Consider the following 15,080-nt stretch of genomic DNA (forward strand, 5'->3'; position numbering starts at 1 on the left):
CTACCAGCTTTTCAAAAACTTGTTTATACCAGATAAAATATTGTCTAAATAGTTGCTAGTTTGACACATCTGTGCCAAATTGCTTGCCTACCCCAAGCAACTACACAGAATAATTCAAGAAATGTACATCACATTTCCTTTTAATATCATAAAAGATCCTAGAGCTTTCTTTTTGGCTGGATGCTGCTTGACTAATACCTCTAAAATATGGCTTTGGTTTCTTATGAAATTAAGCAAGGCTTGATTTTTTAAAATTCCTTCAGCTATTATCAGACTTTTAGAACAAGAGAATGAGAAATGGATGTAAAAAGGAAAACATGCTACAGTTACCTTTTAAGTGCACTGAAAAAGTATATGCTTCGTGGCATATAGACATATATCTGATCCCGCAACACAGCCGACACAATTTTTTCAGCTGCATATTCTGCATCTAGAATGGGCAGAACATGCGGCCACCTGAAAAAAGACATTAAAGAAGCACAGTTTTGAACAGTCAGACTTACCCCATTTTCACTGTTTGATTTAGATGTGAATGCTAGTAATGCACCATTTAGTCACAGTAAGTCAGAAATGACTTGAAGCCATACAACAACAACAACAACGCACCACTCTATATACTCAAGAAATTCCCTACAAATGTTCCAATAAATGACAGTCATTTGTGGAAGCATTCAAGGTTTTTAGAAAGAAGACATGATACTGTATTTCATACAGTACACACAAATGTTCATACAGCACACTAACAGGTTATACTTCACATGAAGAATGGCAAACAAATTAGAAATTTACTAAGTGCAGCTTGTCTTACAATATAAATATTATTATGGGACATAACTGTGCCATTCAATTTTGTATGCTCAAAACTGTCACACTTACATACTTACACACTTACATGCTTCATACTGGGTAACATTATTTCTTCTTCGTGGTCTCTGCGAATCATACAAATGGGTTTCACTGCGCCTGCGCAGTGCTGTTCGGAAACTTCTAGAATCACTGGGCAAAGTTTACTTTGCAACATATAGAAACTTTTTGGCGGTAACTCCGCCCACCCGTTATAAGGCCCCTGCCTTCCCGCTCTTTCCCCAGTTCCTTTTTTCCGCCGTGTTGGTTGCTGTTTGGAACTTCGCTCTTGCTAGCTCGTTTGGATCACTGGTTCTATTTGACTCGGACTGTTTTTTCTGGACTTTGGCTTCTCTTCTTCCCCCGTGTTATTTGACCTCGGACCGTGTACTTCGTTTTGGATCTCGTTTTGGCTTGTCGACTTCGATAAAGGATGTCTCCTCCTTTCAAGAAATGCGACGTCTGTGGAGGAAAAGTTCCTGTACAGGACCCGCATTCTTCTTGCCTGCTGTGCCTCGGCCGGGACCACGACCCCAGGGCTTGCAGCCTCTGTAAGTCTATGTCTTCCCAAGCCCGGAAGAACCGGGAATCGCGGCTGACGTCCGCAATAGCCCAGGGCAAGATTAGGGAGGGGGATTCCCGACCTGCCTCAGCCCCTTTGGCTTCTGCTGTGACTCCTTCTCTCCCGGCCCGTGATGGCCCGGCCAGCGCACCTCCCTCTACTTCGCTGGATTTGGGGGTTTCTGACGCCGCACCCCCTGTGGCCCGCAGCTCCACTAAGCCCAGTGCCACCTCCAAACCCACTAAGCACCCTCATAAATCAGGGTCATTGGGTTCTGCTGCCGCCTCAGCTCCACCTCGCGAAGAGGGAGCCCCCTCCGAAGCATCGGGGTCATCCCAGCGAGCGGCCTCTGACCAGAGGTCCCATAAGGCGGCTTCAGCGACATCTTCCAGCTCCAAGAAGACCAAAGCCAAGTCGGGATCGTCGGACCATTCCAAGCCCTCCAAATCTGATGACTCCGCCTCGAGGAGGGCCACCTCCGAACCCGATGCCTCGGGCTCGAAGGAGTCTGTCTCCAGCAAGAAAGATGGAGCTGGACAGGCGGCTAGGATCTCAGAGTCACCGATCCTCTTCTTTCCCCCGGATGCGCCTGCTCGCCCTAAGTCTGGCAAAAAGAGGTAATCATCGGCCCCGGTCTCGACATCTTCTTCTGCTAAGAAGGCCAAGTCATCAGGTGGTCATCCAAGTTCTCAATCAGGATCTCCATCCAAGAGGCTGGCCGCATCCAAGGAGGCTGCTGGGTCCCGGAAGACCCATCATCGAGACCGTCCTCGTCCCGACTCCCCGGTGATGGTTGCTTCCCTCGCCACACCATCTGTTGAGGTCCACTCTCCTGTAAGGGATCGCGACCGTGGGGCCGCCGTCCAATCATCTTCGGTTCCAGCTCCGTCGGCTTCGACAGCGCTCCCCTTTCTCCTCTCAGATGACGAGGACCCTTGTGATCTTCCAGCGAGGTCCCCTTCACCTGCTCTGCATTCACCGGCTCGGGTACTTGATGATGCTACATACTTCTACGACTCGGAGACTGACCAGTTCTTCTTGCCAGTTCCTAGAGAGGTCGCCTTGGCTAAGCCCACTTCGGTTCGGGACTGTGTTCGTGAACAAGACCGTGCTCATAGCCAGGATCGACACCGACCCGAGGAACGTACCGACCGACCAGGGCCGGCGTCGTCGCCTTCCTTGCTGCCCGTGACCCGACCGACTGAACGCACTAGGCCTGTGGCTGCTGTTGAGCTGGTTTCTTCGGATTCTGAACCAGATCCCATCGGTTCTGATGACGCCTCGGGTGAAGAGGAGCTTGCTCGAGATTCCCCTCAATTCCTTCACCACCCGGAGATAGCCTCCCCGACGGATGATGTGAGGTCGTTTGCAGAGCATGTTATCAAGATGTCCAGGGCTCTGGACATCGAGCTCTCATATCCTGAGGAGGAAGCCAAGGACCCGGTTGAGCGCAGCGTTCGCGGTCGGGTCCACGCGACACCCTCCGTTCCGTTCCTGCCGTCTCTAGAGACTTTGGTCAAGCGCTCCTGGGACGCCCCTTCTTCACTCCTTGGCCCGCCACGCAAAATAGAGTCCCTCTACAGGGTCTCGGCTCCAAGCTCACCATGGTTGACCTCACACCCTCGTCAGAATTCGGCTATCGTTGAGGGCGCCCAACAGGTCTCCACGCAGCGTCAAGCGGCGTCACCAATGGACAAGGAGGCCAAAAAGTTTGATGCCTTGGCTAGAAAAGCTTATGCAGCGGCTGCGTTGGCAGTGAAGGCGACCAACTACACCGCCTGTATGGGCGCCTATGTCCAAACCCTGATGGAGGGCATCTCCCCGATCGTGCCGGATGTCCCGGATGGGGTACAACGGACACTGACTGAAATCAGGGATGAGGCCCATTCCATTGGCGCCTGGCTCATCACGGCGTCCAGGAATGTCGCGGAGTGTTCGGGCAGGGCCATGGCAGCATCCATCGCCCTAAGGAGGCACGCCTGGCTAAGGGGCTCAGACTTCAATTCTAGCGTCAGAGCCACCATTGAAGACATGCCCATTGATGACTCAGGCCTATTCCATGCTGAGACTGACGATAGACTTAATCGAAAGTTCAGGATGAAGGCGGCGGCGAGAAAACATGGTATGTTGGCCCCCGTTCCATCCCCTTTCCGCAAGCGATTTCGCCCTTGGCAACAGCAGCAAGGTCAATTTCATAGGTCCTCCTATCAGGACCGCCAGTTTCATCAGCAGGGCTCTCAGCGCCAGAGGTACCCGTCCCAGTCCTCTTCGTCTTCTGGCCGCCGCAATCAGTCTTCCCGGTACCGTAAGAACCGCCGGCAAGACCCCAATCAAGGCAAAAAGAGGGCATGAGAACTTCCCGCGCACTTCGCCTCTCCTCTGTGCTTTTTGGACATCCTTAGGCCCTTTGCCAACGTATGGGCCTCTATTTCTTCAGACTCCTGGGTGCTAGACATTGTCTGTAGGGGCTATTCCCTCGAGTTCGAAGAGCTCCCGCCCACTGGAGCTTTTATTTCCACCACTCCCCTCGGACACCCTTCTCGACGAAGTGCGCGCTTTGCTTCTCAAAGGGGCAATTTCCCCGTTACCCCCCGAACACTGTTCCAGGGCCTTTTTCTCCAGGTACTTCATGGTACCGAAGGCAGATGGGGGCATCAGACCCATCTTGGACTTAAGAGAATTGAACCTCTTCCTCGAATACCGCCGGTTCCGGATGGTTACCTTGGCTTCTATTTTGCCTCTTCTCTACCAGGGCCTGTGGTTCGCAATGGTCGACTTGAAGGACGCCTATTTCCACATTGGAATTCGGGAGTCCCACAGGAGATTCCTCGCCTTCGCCGCCGGCTCCACCACATACCACTACAACATGCTTCCCTTTGGCCTTGCCACGGCTCCATGGGTCTTTACAAAGTGCATGGCTCCAGTGGTAGCATACCTCCACCAGAAGGGCTACAGGGTCTTCCCTTACCTGGACGACTGGCTGTTTGTCGCCGACTCACAACAGGACCTCCGAGAGGCAATTTCGTTCGCCTTGCATCTGTTGGACTCTCTCGGACTGGTCGTCAACGAGGAAAAGTCCCACTTCACTCCGGCCAGGCAGGCCAAGTTCATCGGAGCCATCCTCGACTCCGAAAAATGCTCCGCCTTCCTTCCTACAAACCGCTTCCAGGCGTTAGTAGCATCACTAAAGCCTTGCATTTCCCACAGAAGGGTGAGGGCCAGGGACGTCCAAGTTGCTCTGGGACACATGGCGTCAACGACCTTCGTGACACCGTGGGCAAGGCTCCGCCTACGCCCACTACAGTCCTGGTTCCTCTCAGTCTTTTCCCCAATGGAGGACCCTCTGTCAAAGTGGCTCACGGTACCGAGGCCGGTGGCCGCCTCCCTGAGATGGTGGTTGGACGACCACAACGTCTGTATCGGAATGCCTTTCCATCAGCCCCAGTCTCAACTGACACTCACAACCGACGCATCCCTGGAGGGATGGGGGGCCCACCTGCTCGACTTGGTGGTCAAGGACAGGTGGTCCACCCAGGACAAGCTCCTCCACATCAACGCTCTGGAGATGCTGGCAGTGGAGAAGGCACTGAGGGCTTTCGAGTTCGCTGTCGCAGGCAAGGTGGTCCTCCTGAGGACGGACAACACCACAGTGATGTATTACATCAACAAGCAAGGAGGCACCAGATCCAGGACCCTGCTCGACCTCACTCTCCACATCTGGGACTGGTGCATCCAAAGGCAGGTCCTCCTCCAGGCGATTCATCTCCCTGGAGAGGACAACGAGTTGGCGGATCGCCTCAGCAGATCTCCATCGGTGTGCAACGAGTGGAGGCTCCATCCCGAGACGGTCAGCGACCTCTTCGACCGGTGGGGAACCCCCAGATCGACCTCTTCGCGACCAGATGGAACAGTCACTGTCCCCAGTTCTGCTCCAGGAGACGAATGGACGGATCCCTCGGAGACGCCTTCGCCTTCCTTTGGACGGGAGAGCTCCTCTACGCCTTCCCTCCGTTCCCTCTCATCATCAGGGTGGTGTCCAAGATGACAACGGACCGTTCGCATGCGATCCTGATCACCCCGTGGTGGCCGAGACAGCCTTGGTTCGCATCCCTCCTCCATCTCTCCAGGAGATGCTTCCTCCGCCTTGATCCCCGCCCGGACCTGCTGTCGATCCAGGACGGACGGATTCTCCACCCGGATATCGAGAGCCTACCGCTGGTGGCCTGGAGGATACAGCCCTAACTGCCCTGCCAGAGGCGGTGAGGACGGTGATCCTGGCTGCGAGGAAACCTTCCACCCAGCGGTCCTACGCCCTGAAATGGAGGAGGTTTAGCCTGTTCCTTGATCGAAAGGGCTTGTCTCCTGCTCAGGTGTCCACTCCAGTGGTGCTGGAGTTTTTGATGGCGCTTTTGGATGAGGGGTTGTGCCTCGCATCCATCAAGTGCTATTTGTCTGCCATTTGTGCCAAGTACCAATTCGGGGGGAGGGCTTCCTTTTTTAGGGATCCCTTGGTGAAGGGGTTCCTTAAGGGATGTGCCAATTTGCATCCTCCTGTGTCGGTACCGGCGCCGGCTTGGAGCTTGGAGCCGGTACTGTCCGCACTCCAATCCAAGCCCTTTGAACCGATGGCCACGGCGGACTTGAGACTACTGACTTGGAAAACCGCCTTTCTTGTGGCCATCACCTCTGCCCGCCGTGCGGGCGAACTCTGTGCCTTGCGGAGGGACCAGCCCTTCCTGAGGTTTCACAAGGACAAGGTGGTCCTGCGGACAGACATTACTTTCTTGCCTAAGGTTGTGTCTGCTTTCCACATGTGCCAGGACATTGTGTTGCCTACTCTCGCATCCAACCCGACTTCGGATGTGGAGCGAAGCCTGCACTTTCTTGATGTCAGGAGAGCACTGGCCTTTTACTTAGACAGAACTGCTGCCTCCAGTCGCTCCGAAAGACTCTTCCAGTGTTACTCGGAGCCGAAGAAAGGATTGCCTGTGTCTGCGCAGAGGTTTTCCAAATGGGTGGCCGGTACCATCCACCTCTGCTATGAACTTTTGGGCAAACCTCTCCCGGGCAGGGTTTGGTCTCATTCCACAAGGGCAATGTCAGCGTCCTCTGCATTCCTGTCGGGGATTCCCTTGGAGGATGTCTGCAAGGCTGCTGTCTGGTCCCAACCTCTGACTTTTATTAAGCATTATAGGTTGGACACCAGAGCCATCCGAGACGCAGCTTTCGGGAGGGCTGTGTTGGTTTCAGGGTTGCATTGATTGCACTACTGATGGTTTGTGTTTCAGCACTTATGTACATATGCCATTGTTCCAATTTGTTCAATGTTGGTTTCCACAATATCTATGGGACTGGTCTTGCATGACCTCTGGTTCCCTTCTCAGGTTTAGCAATGTTATTGCTATGTTTGGTCTGTGCAGCAACAAAAAGACTGACTCTTTTTATGGTTCAGGGTGTTTATTCTTTCAATAAATATACCTTTGGTTTACCATAGCTTTGGTTTCAGGACACTCCCTCCTCCGCATACCTAAGCTTGTCAGTCTAAACCCATTTGTATGATTCGCAGAGACCACGAAGAAGGACAGGTTGCTTACCTGTAACAGTATTTTTTCGAGTGGTCATCTGCGAATACATACAAATCCCACCCGTCCATCCCCTCAGTGTCCTGCTCTTATTGGCTCTTCCATCGCCCGCTTGGCGGAAAAATTGCGGAACTGGGGAAAGAGCGGGAAGGCAGGGGCCTTATAACGGGTGGGCGGAGTTACCGCCAAAAAGTTTCTATATGTTGCAAAGTAAACTTTGCCCAGTGATTCTAGAAGTTTCCAAACAGCACTGCGCAGGCGCAGTGAAACCCATTTGTATGTATTCGCAGATGACCACTCGAAGAAATACTGTTACAGGTAAGCAACCTGTCCTTATCATCATTATCTACTTTAATCCAGTTTAGGATTTCTTCTTCATTACCTGTGACCTTTGGCATGCAAATAATGTGCTCCACCACAGACCTATGGTCCCTCCCCAGGAGGCTGCCAGAGAAAAGTTCTTAAAATACACACAAAGTTAACACTAGAAAGCTTAATCCAACCCAGTTCCCTATATAAGTCTGTGATTCAGAGGTCCTCATATGAAATAATGTTCTTATACTGAGTGAGACCATTGACTTATCTACCCCAATAATACTAGGTGGTCGCTCAACATTTTAAGTGAACATCTTTACTAGTTTGGATGCTGGAGATTTATTTGGAAATTCTTTGACTCACTTCGTAATTCTGCATGGGACTTTTGACTTTATGCAGCTTTTAAACAGGGTGGCTGAAAACCAGCAATTTTAACCAAGTATTTCAGGGAAATGGTAAGTAAAATGTTTCTATAATGCAGAGGTCACCTTCCCTTGGTTAATGTTTTTTTTAACAATAAACTCTTAATTGCTGAGCCATTTCTTTCACATCAGTTCCTAGTCAAATCGTTGTTGTGTGCCTTCAAGTAGTTTCCAACTTATGCTGACCCAAAGGAGAACCTATCACAGGTTATTCTTGGCAAGATTTATTCAGAGGGTTTTTGTCACTGCCTTCCTCTGAAGCTGAGAGTGTGACTTGAGCAAAGTTACCCTGTCGATTTTCATGGTTGAGCACAGATTTGAACACTTATCTACTAGAGTCTTAGTCCAACATTCAAACTACTGTACTGTGCTCACCCTCTCTTAGCATAATATTTAATCAACAAAACAATGCATTTTACCCTATAATGGGAAATCAATTTAAATACACTTGGACATAAAGAGTATTGTTCTCAACCACAGGAAACATTATAAAACTATATACCTATACTCCAAAGAGCAATAACTGTCAGCACAATTAAAGCACCTCTGTCACGTTCCAAGAAAAGGACAGACCCCCCCCAGGTGCAAAATTACAGGATTTCTGTGGCTCTTTATATGCATGTATAATAATAAATAAATAAATAATAAATGTTTTATTTGTATACCGCCCTTCCGTAGGATCAGGGCGGTTCACAACAGTTAAAATTACATAAAAAATTCCAATATGCAATATTAAAATTACAAAACAATACAAAAGAAAAAACAACAACAAATGCCCCCGGGTTAGCCAACCATTGCCTGTGAGGCCTTTATGGCGGGGGGGCCTATGAGGACTAATCGGGGAATGCGATGTTAAACAGGTGAGTCTTCAACTCCCGTTTGAATTGGGCCAGGGAGGTGACTGAGCGGAGCTCTATGGGCAGCGTGTTCCAAAGGGCCGGGGCGGCGATGGAGAAAGACCTCCTAGAAGTGGAGGATAACCTCGCCCCGGGAACCCTAAGGAGTTGCTGCCCAGATGTTCTGAGGGTGCGAGGCGGAATGTATGGGGAGAGGCGGTCCTTCAGGTATCCTGGGCCCAAGCCATTTAGGACTTTATAGGTCATTACCAGCACCTTATATTGCGCCCGGAAGCGAATGGGCAGCCAATGGAGGTTTTTTAAAACCGGTGTTATATGGCTGGCCCTGGACGTGCCAGTGACTAGCCTTGCGGCCATGTTCTGCACCAATTGAAGCTTCCGGGTTAGATACAAGGGCTGTCCCATGTAGAGTCCATTGCAGAAATCCAATCTCGAGGTTACCAGGGCATGTACCACAGTTTCAAGGTCCCTCTGGGCCAGGTATGGGCGCAGCTGGCGAAGAAGCCGAAGCTGATAGCAGGTGCTCTTGACTGTCGCATTCACCTGAGCAGTCAGGTGAAGCGACGAGTCAAGAAGCACCCCCAGACTGCGCACGGAGTCCTTCACAGGGAGCGTGACCCCGTTCAGGACAGGTGGAACCACTGCCATTCCTGGACCAGGGGAACCTATCACGAGTACCTCCGTTTTCTCTGGATTCAGCTTGAGTCGGTTTTCCCTCATCCAGCCCATTACTGACTCCAGACAGGCCACGAGAGGAGAGACGCCATCCTCAGTCACTGCATCAGTCGGAGACATAGAGAAGATTATTTGGGTGTCATCAGCGTACTGATAACCCCGCGCCCCATGTCTCCGGATGATCTCTCCCAGCGGTTTCATGTAAATGTTAAATAGCATGGGAGACAGAATGGCTCCTTGAGGGACCCCAGTTTTAAGGGCCCTCTCGTCGGAGCACACGTCTCCCAGCTGCACCATCTGGGACCTCCCGGAGAGGTAGGACCGGAACCACTGGAGCACAGTGCCCCCGATTCCCACCTCTGCCAGGCGTCCCAGAAGGATACCATGGTCTATGGTATCGAAAGCCGCTGAGATGTCCAAGAGCACCAACAGGGACACACTTCCCCTGTCGATGCCCAGACGGAGATCATCGACCAAGGCGACCATGGCCGTCTCAACCCCATAACCTGCCCGAAAGCCAGTTTGAAATGGGTCCAGATAATCCGTTTCATCCAAGACCCTCTGAAGCTGGATTGCAACTGCCCTCTCGATCACCTTCCCTAAAAATGGCAGCAGTGAAACAGGCCGATAATTATTATACACCAGGGGGTCGAGGGAGGGCTTTTTTAACAAAGGTTTTACTACGGCCAATTTGAGGACAGATGGAAATTGCCCTTCCCTCAGAGATGTATTAATTATCCGGCGTAACAATAAAGTTACAGCCGGTCCCCCCTGGGCTGCTAGCCACGAGGGACAGGGATCGAGAGAGCAGGTTGTCTTCCGAACACTTCCGAGGATCTTGTCCACATCCTCGGTACTAACCGACTCAAACCGATCCAGCTTAACTAAGTCCACGGAGGCCCTGGACGCCTCTACATTAGGTTCTGCCTGAATGTCGGCGTTAAGACCTTCGCTTATGCGAGAAGTTTTATCCACGAAGAAGTCGTTAAATAAGTCACAGCAGGCCTTAGAAGGTTCAAGGATCTGGTTCAGGGCAGGAGGGAGCTGAGTGAGCTCCCTGACTACCCTGAACAACTCTGCTGGACGCGACTCCGCGGACGCGATACGAGCACCATAGAACGAATTCTTTGCTGCTCGTATCGCCTCTCCGTAGTCCTCTAACCGTTGGGCTAGGAGAGTCTTGTCGTGTAAGCGAAGGTGTTTCCGCCAACGGTACTCTAGCCGTCACAGCTCCCGCTTCCTTGCCCGGAGATCTTCCGTATACCAGGGCTTGCGTTTGGAAGCGGGTCTGAGAGGCGCTTGGGAGCGATACTGTGTATAGCCCTCGAGAGACCAGTATTCCAGATACCAGTCAGGGCATCAACAGAGTCGCCGTCGCTTCCAACCATGTATCCCTCTAGGGCTGCCTGGAACCGGTCAGGTTCCATTAGCCTTCGAGGGTGGACCATCCTAATAGGTCCACCACCCCCGGGAGGGATCTGGGTAGAGACCTTGATTTTCACCTCAACCAGGAAATGATCCGTGCATGGCAAGGGGGAAATATCAGACATTTCCACCCACGGATTTTCCACATCCGAACAGAAGACCAAATCGAGAGTATTACCCGCACAATGCGTAGGACCCTGGATTAGCTGGGACAGGCCCATGGCAGCCATGGTGTCCATGAATTCGCGAGCCGCACCGGGTGGAACATAGTTGGCCATGAGAGGGATGTTGAAGTCGCCCAGGACAAGTAGCCTGGGCGTCTCCAGCATCAACTCAGCGACCAGCTGTGTCAGCTCGTTAAGGGAGTCAGTTAGCGCACGGGGTGGCCGATACACCAACAGAATCCCTAGACTGTCCCTAGCTTTAAGGGTCAGGTAAATACACTCGATATAGGACGTCTGTCTTATGTGGTTCCTAGTGAGGGACACGGTGTTCCTATGTATCAAGGCCACACACCCCCCCCGCCCACCTAACCTGGGCTGGTCCTTCACCGAGAACCCGGCAGGCAGGGCCTGAGCCCACACAGCATCCCCTTCAGGCCCCAGCCAGGTCTCGGTAATGCAAGCCAGATCACAACTCCAGTCCTCCAATAGGTCGTGGAGGATGTGGGTCTTGTTGTTAATAGATCTGGCATTGCACAGGAGCAGCGACAGGGTTTGTGGCACGGTTGGAGCATTAAAAACCAATTCACTAATTTGCTTAGGGCAGACACTAGGCTAATGAGCATATGAAAGGGAATGTGCTACATATGCTGTCTTTCAGAAAAGAATTTGGTGACAAACTGCATTTTTGCCATATCAACAATTTCACATTTCTGTTAAGAATTGTGAATGTCCTCTAGACTCAATTAGCTCAATTCATCTCAGTTTGATTCATTTTTTCAGGTACCTTTCCTCCCTGCAAAGTGCTCAGAATTCATCTAGACTTTTGGTACTTTCCCTAACTTCTTTCACTCCTGTTTCTGTTTTGTATGTATCTCTGTGTCTGTCTTTGTTCCTCTCTGTGTGTATTTAAAGGCAAGTTTAGTGCTTTTCTTAATGTCTTTGCTATATATCTTACTGAGTCCCCACCACTTGTCAGCTGTTTTGCCACAGTTTGTTCTCCTTTTTATGTTCCTAATTTGGAGAGATTTCCATTTTTATAGGTAATGTTCTCAATTCTGCTCATTACTTTGTGAGTGCTATTTTAATAGGTATTTGTATAAGCACATTAGAAAGGGCATCCATATCATTTCTTTTCAACCTGTGGTTAGATTAGTCATCTTCCAGTAAAAACGTATTCATTCTGAAGGAAATAGCAAACATCATTAGCCCCAAACACTCACATGCATCCACTAACCTATCATGCAGATATCTATTTATGCAGAATTTAATTTCCACTACAACCTGATTTCAGAAGGATCTGGGTACAAGGGAAACTCCTGTCATGTTTCAATTCATCTTCATTATACAGGCAATCATTTTAAGATCACAGGCATGGAAATATATGAAGTTAACTCACTTTGTTTGACAGCCATCAAACATTCCAGTGTTTATAAAATATGGGCAGACAATTGTGGATTTAACACCGGTCTTTCCCATTGACAACAATTCTACAGCTAGAGATTCAGCGAAGCCAACAGCTGCAAATTTACTTGCACAGTAATCTGTAAAGTGAGAGGAAAGAACCAGAAATATTGTAGTAATGTGACATTTGTATAAAGCAGAATATTTTTCCTATTGGACATCATACATGTCTATCACTAGCTGAGTACATAAAAATCATGCAGGTGCTTGTTAGTGCCTGTTTGGGATATCCAAAGCTGCTTTAACTTTCCCCATAACTAATCCTCTTCAAAGTATACACTGTGTTTAATACAGTATTCTGAAACGTTTACATTCTCCATTGTTCCTCTCAATTTATCTGTGTTTCACTTGTTTTATCTATCATTTTAGTTCTTGCCAAACCAGCACCTCACAGCTTAACACTGATACACGAGTGATATTGCATCTAAAAACTCCTTTATAGACATGTATGAACCTATCACACCATACTTAACAGATGTTTTAAAAAAATATTTCTGCCATCTACCTCTTTATGTCTCCATTATAGTATGTGATCTGGTTACCAATACCATGTACAAAAGAGCCCATTGTTAGCGTTTCCCAGTTATTTCAAATACTTCATGAAAAGCTGCAGGAGGCTTCTGTTTCTTGCCTGGCACTTACCTTGCATATGAAATATTATCTGACAGACTAATATATTATCATAGGGGATTTCCCATGGTGTTAGACCTAGAAAGATTATACTTCTTGCTATTGTTTATTCCTGTTTCCATTCACATCTGTTGACTAGAAACATGAAATCTTCCCAGTTTTGGTAGCCCCAAGATCCTGGCAGCTGAGTTATATTTTGTTATTGTTTTCAATTTCATCAAACCAATTTCTGTGAAAAATTAAATAATCACTAAAAAATGTAGGATTTACTATTCATTTTTATATGAAAATCTGGATGCAGCTGTTTTAATAAGCAGAATTTGCCACAGAATATGAAGGGAAAGCTTCTTGAATTATGATGGAGCTGATTTCATTCCAGAAGATCTAATTCTAGCTCCCATCAATGTTAGGTCAGTTCAGAGGTCTCAAGGTCAGCCTTCTCCAACCAGGTGCCCTCCAGGCATGTTGGCCTACTGCTCCCATTAACCTCAGGCAGCTGGCTAACTGTGATGTGTTTGACACATCTAGGAGGCACCAGTTTGGTGAAGCCCGCTGGAAGCCTTGGTGAACAACAATAACATCACTGGCTCATAAATTATTTGAAGCATCCTATAATTCTTGTACTGGATGTCTCCTACTGCCCCATTTGCAGAGCACTGGAAATGGCTTCAGTCTAACTGTACAGATTTCAGGTAGCGTGAGGGCCCAGAGTTTCAGCTTTTACTGTTTTATTCTGTGAAGTGTCATGTATACTGACGGCGCTACATCAATAAATGGTGTACAAAACATCTATTAGGTAAAATTGAGGATTGGATTGCTGACAAAGATTTGCTAGTGGAAGAACAAGCGGGATTTAGATCAGGTAGATCCACTATGGATAATTATCTTATTTTACACCATCTTATCACTAAATACATGTCCGAAGGAAAACAACTTTTTACTACATTTATTGATCTTAGAGCAGCATTTGACACAATCAATAGATATATTCTTTGGTCCAAATTTGCAGAAATGATCATGCAGCCAAGACGCCTTTTTCTGCTTAAAGCTCTCCACTCAGATACCTGTTTAAGAGTGCATACTGGTCCCAGCGGTGCATTGTCCAAAAAAGTTAACGTGAATAGAGGAGTATGACAGAGATGTATCCTGGTGCCTACTCTATTTAATTTATATGTTAATGACATTCCTGGTTTTCTTTCTTCTACATCGGTTCATACTCCCAAGATAGATAATATGTATCTTAACGTTTTGCTTTATGCCAGAACCTAGCCACTTATTGTTCTCTTAACTATTTAGTTATTAACAAAGATAAGCCTAAAGTAGTGGTACTTGGGGAAAAGTGCAAAAAATACAACTGGTTCCTGGAAGGTGAATGGATTGAACAAGTCAATTCATATCTGTACCTAGGGCTACTTTTCTCAAATACAGGGAAATGGACAAACCACTTTAGAAGAAATAAACAGAGAGCTATTGTGAATTCTGGTGTACTTTATAAGCTGATAAGTAACAATCATCCAAACTACCCTAAAAGTTTATAAAGCCAAAATCTTACCCATTTTATCTTACGGTGCAGAAGTATGGGGCCACTTGAAAGCTCCCCCTTTGGAGAAGGCACAGAGTTGCTTTTTAAGAAGGATCCTTGGAACTGACAAGAACACCCCAGCCCAAGCAGTGAGAGCAGAACTTGGGATCTATTCAATACAAGGCCAGGTTTGGATAAAAGCACTTAACTACTGGCTAAAGATCTCCAAAATGGATTCTAGAAGATTCCTTAGACTCTGCCTAGAGGAACTGCTGGCTATTGGGTTCCCTAATTTTTGGGTTTGTCAGCTATCCCTGGAACTGTTCCAATTAGACTTTTCTTCCTCTTACTTTCTTTCAGTCAGGCACGCACTTCAGGAATCCCTAAAACAAAGGATCTGGGACATCAATGCGCAATCAGATATAGCCTTGTTAGCTGGGTGTAAATCTCTTAACTGGTTAGCTAAAAATAAATTTGTATTTGGCCTAGAAAAATATCTTGAGTTGCATTTAACACAGAGCCAGAGAACAGCCTTCACCAGAGCTAGATTCGAACAACTGAATTCAATGGTAAGAACAGGATGGTTTCAAAAAATACCTTGTCATGAAAGAATATGTATTTG

General features: G+C 48.3%; 1 pseudogene across 1 annotated transcript in view; it reads right to left on the reverse strand.

Moving 5' to 3' along the window:
* LOC149317346 (epidermal retinol dehydrogenase 2-like) overlaps window positions 1–15,080 on the reverse strand; it is a 48,947-nt pseudogene that overhangs the window by 3,529 nt on the left and 30,338 nt on the right. The window contains exons 5-6 of the transcript XR_016280623.1: window positions 12,242–12,386; window positions 331–456 (exon numbers count right to left, since the gene is read on the reverse strand). The product of XR_016280623.1 is annotated as an epidermal retinol dehydrogenase 2-like (transcript). The remainder of the gene's footprint in view (window positions 1–330; window positions 457–12,241; window positions 12,387–15,080) is intronic.

Source organism: Sceloporus occidentalis, unplaced genomic scaffold, assembly GCF_023333645.1.
Source record: "Sceloporus occidentalis isolate IW3139 unplaced genomic scaffold, rSceOcc1.0.p SCAF_3, whole genome shotgun sequence".
Taxonomy (NCBI): domain Eukaryota; kingdom Metazoa; phylum Chordata; class Lepidosauria; order Squamata; family Phrynosomatidae; genus Sceloporus; species Sceloporus occidentalis.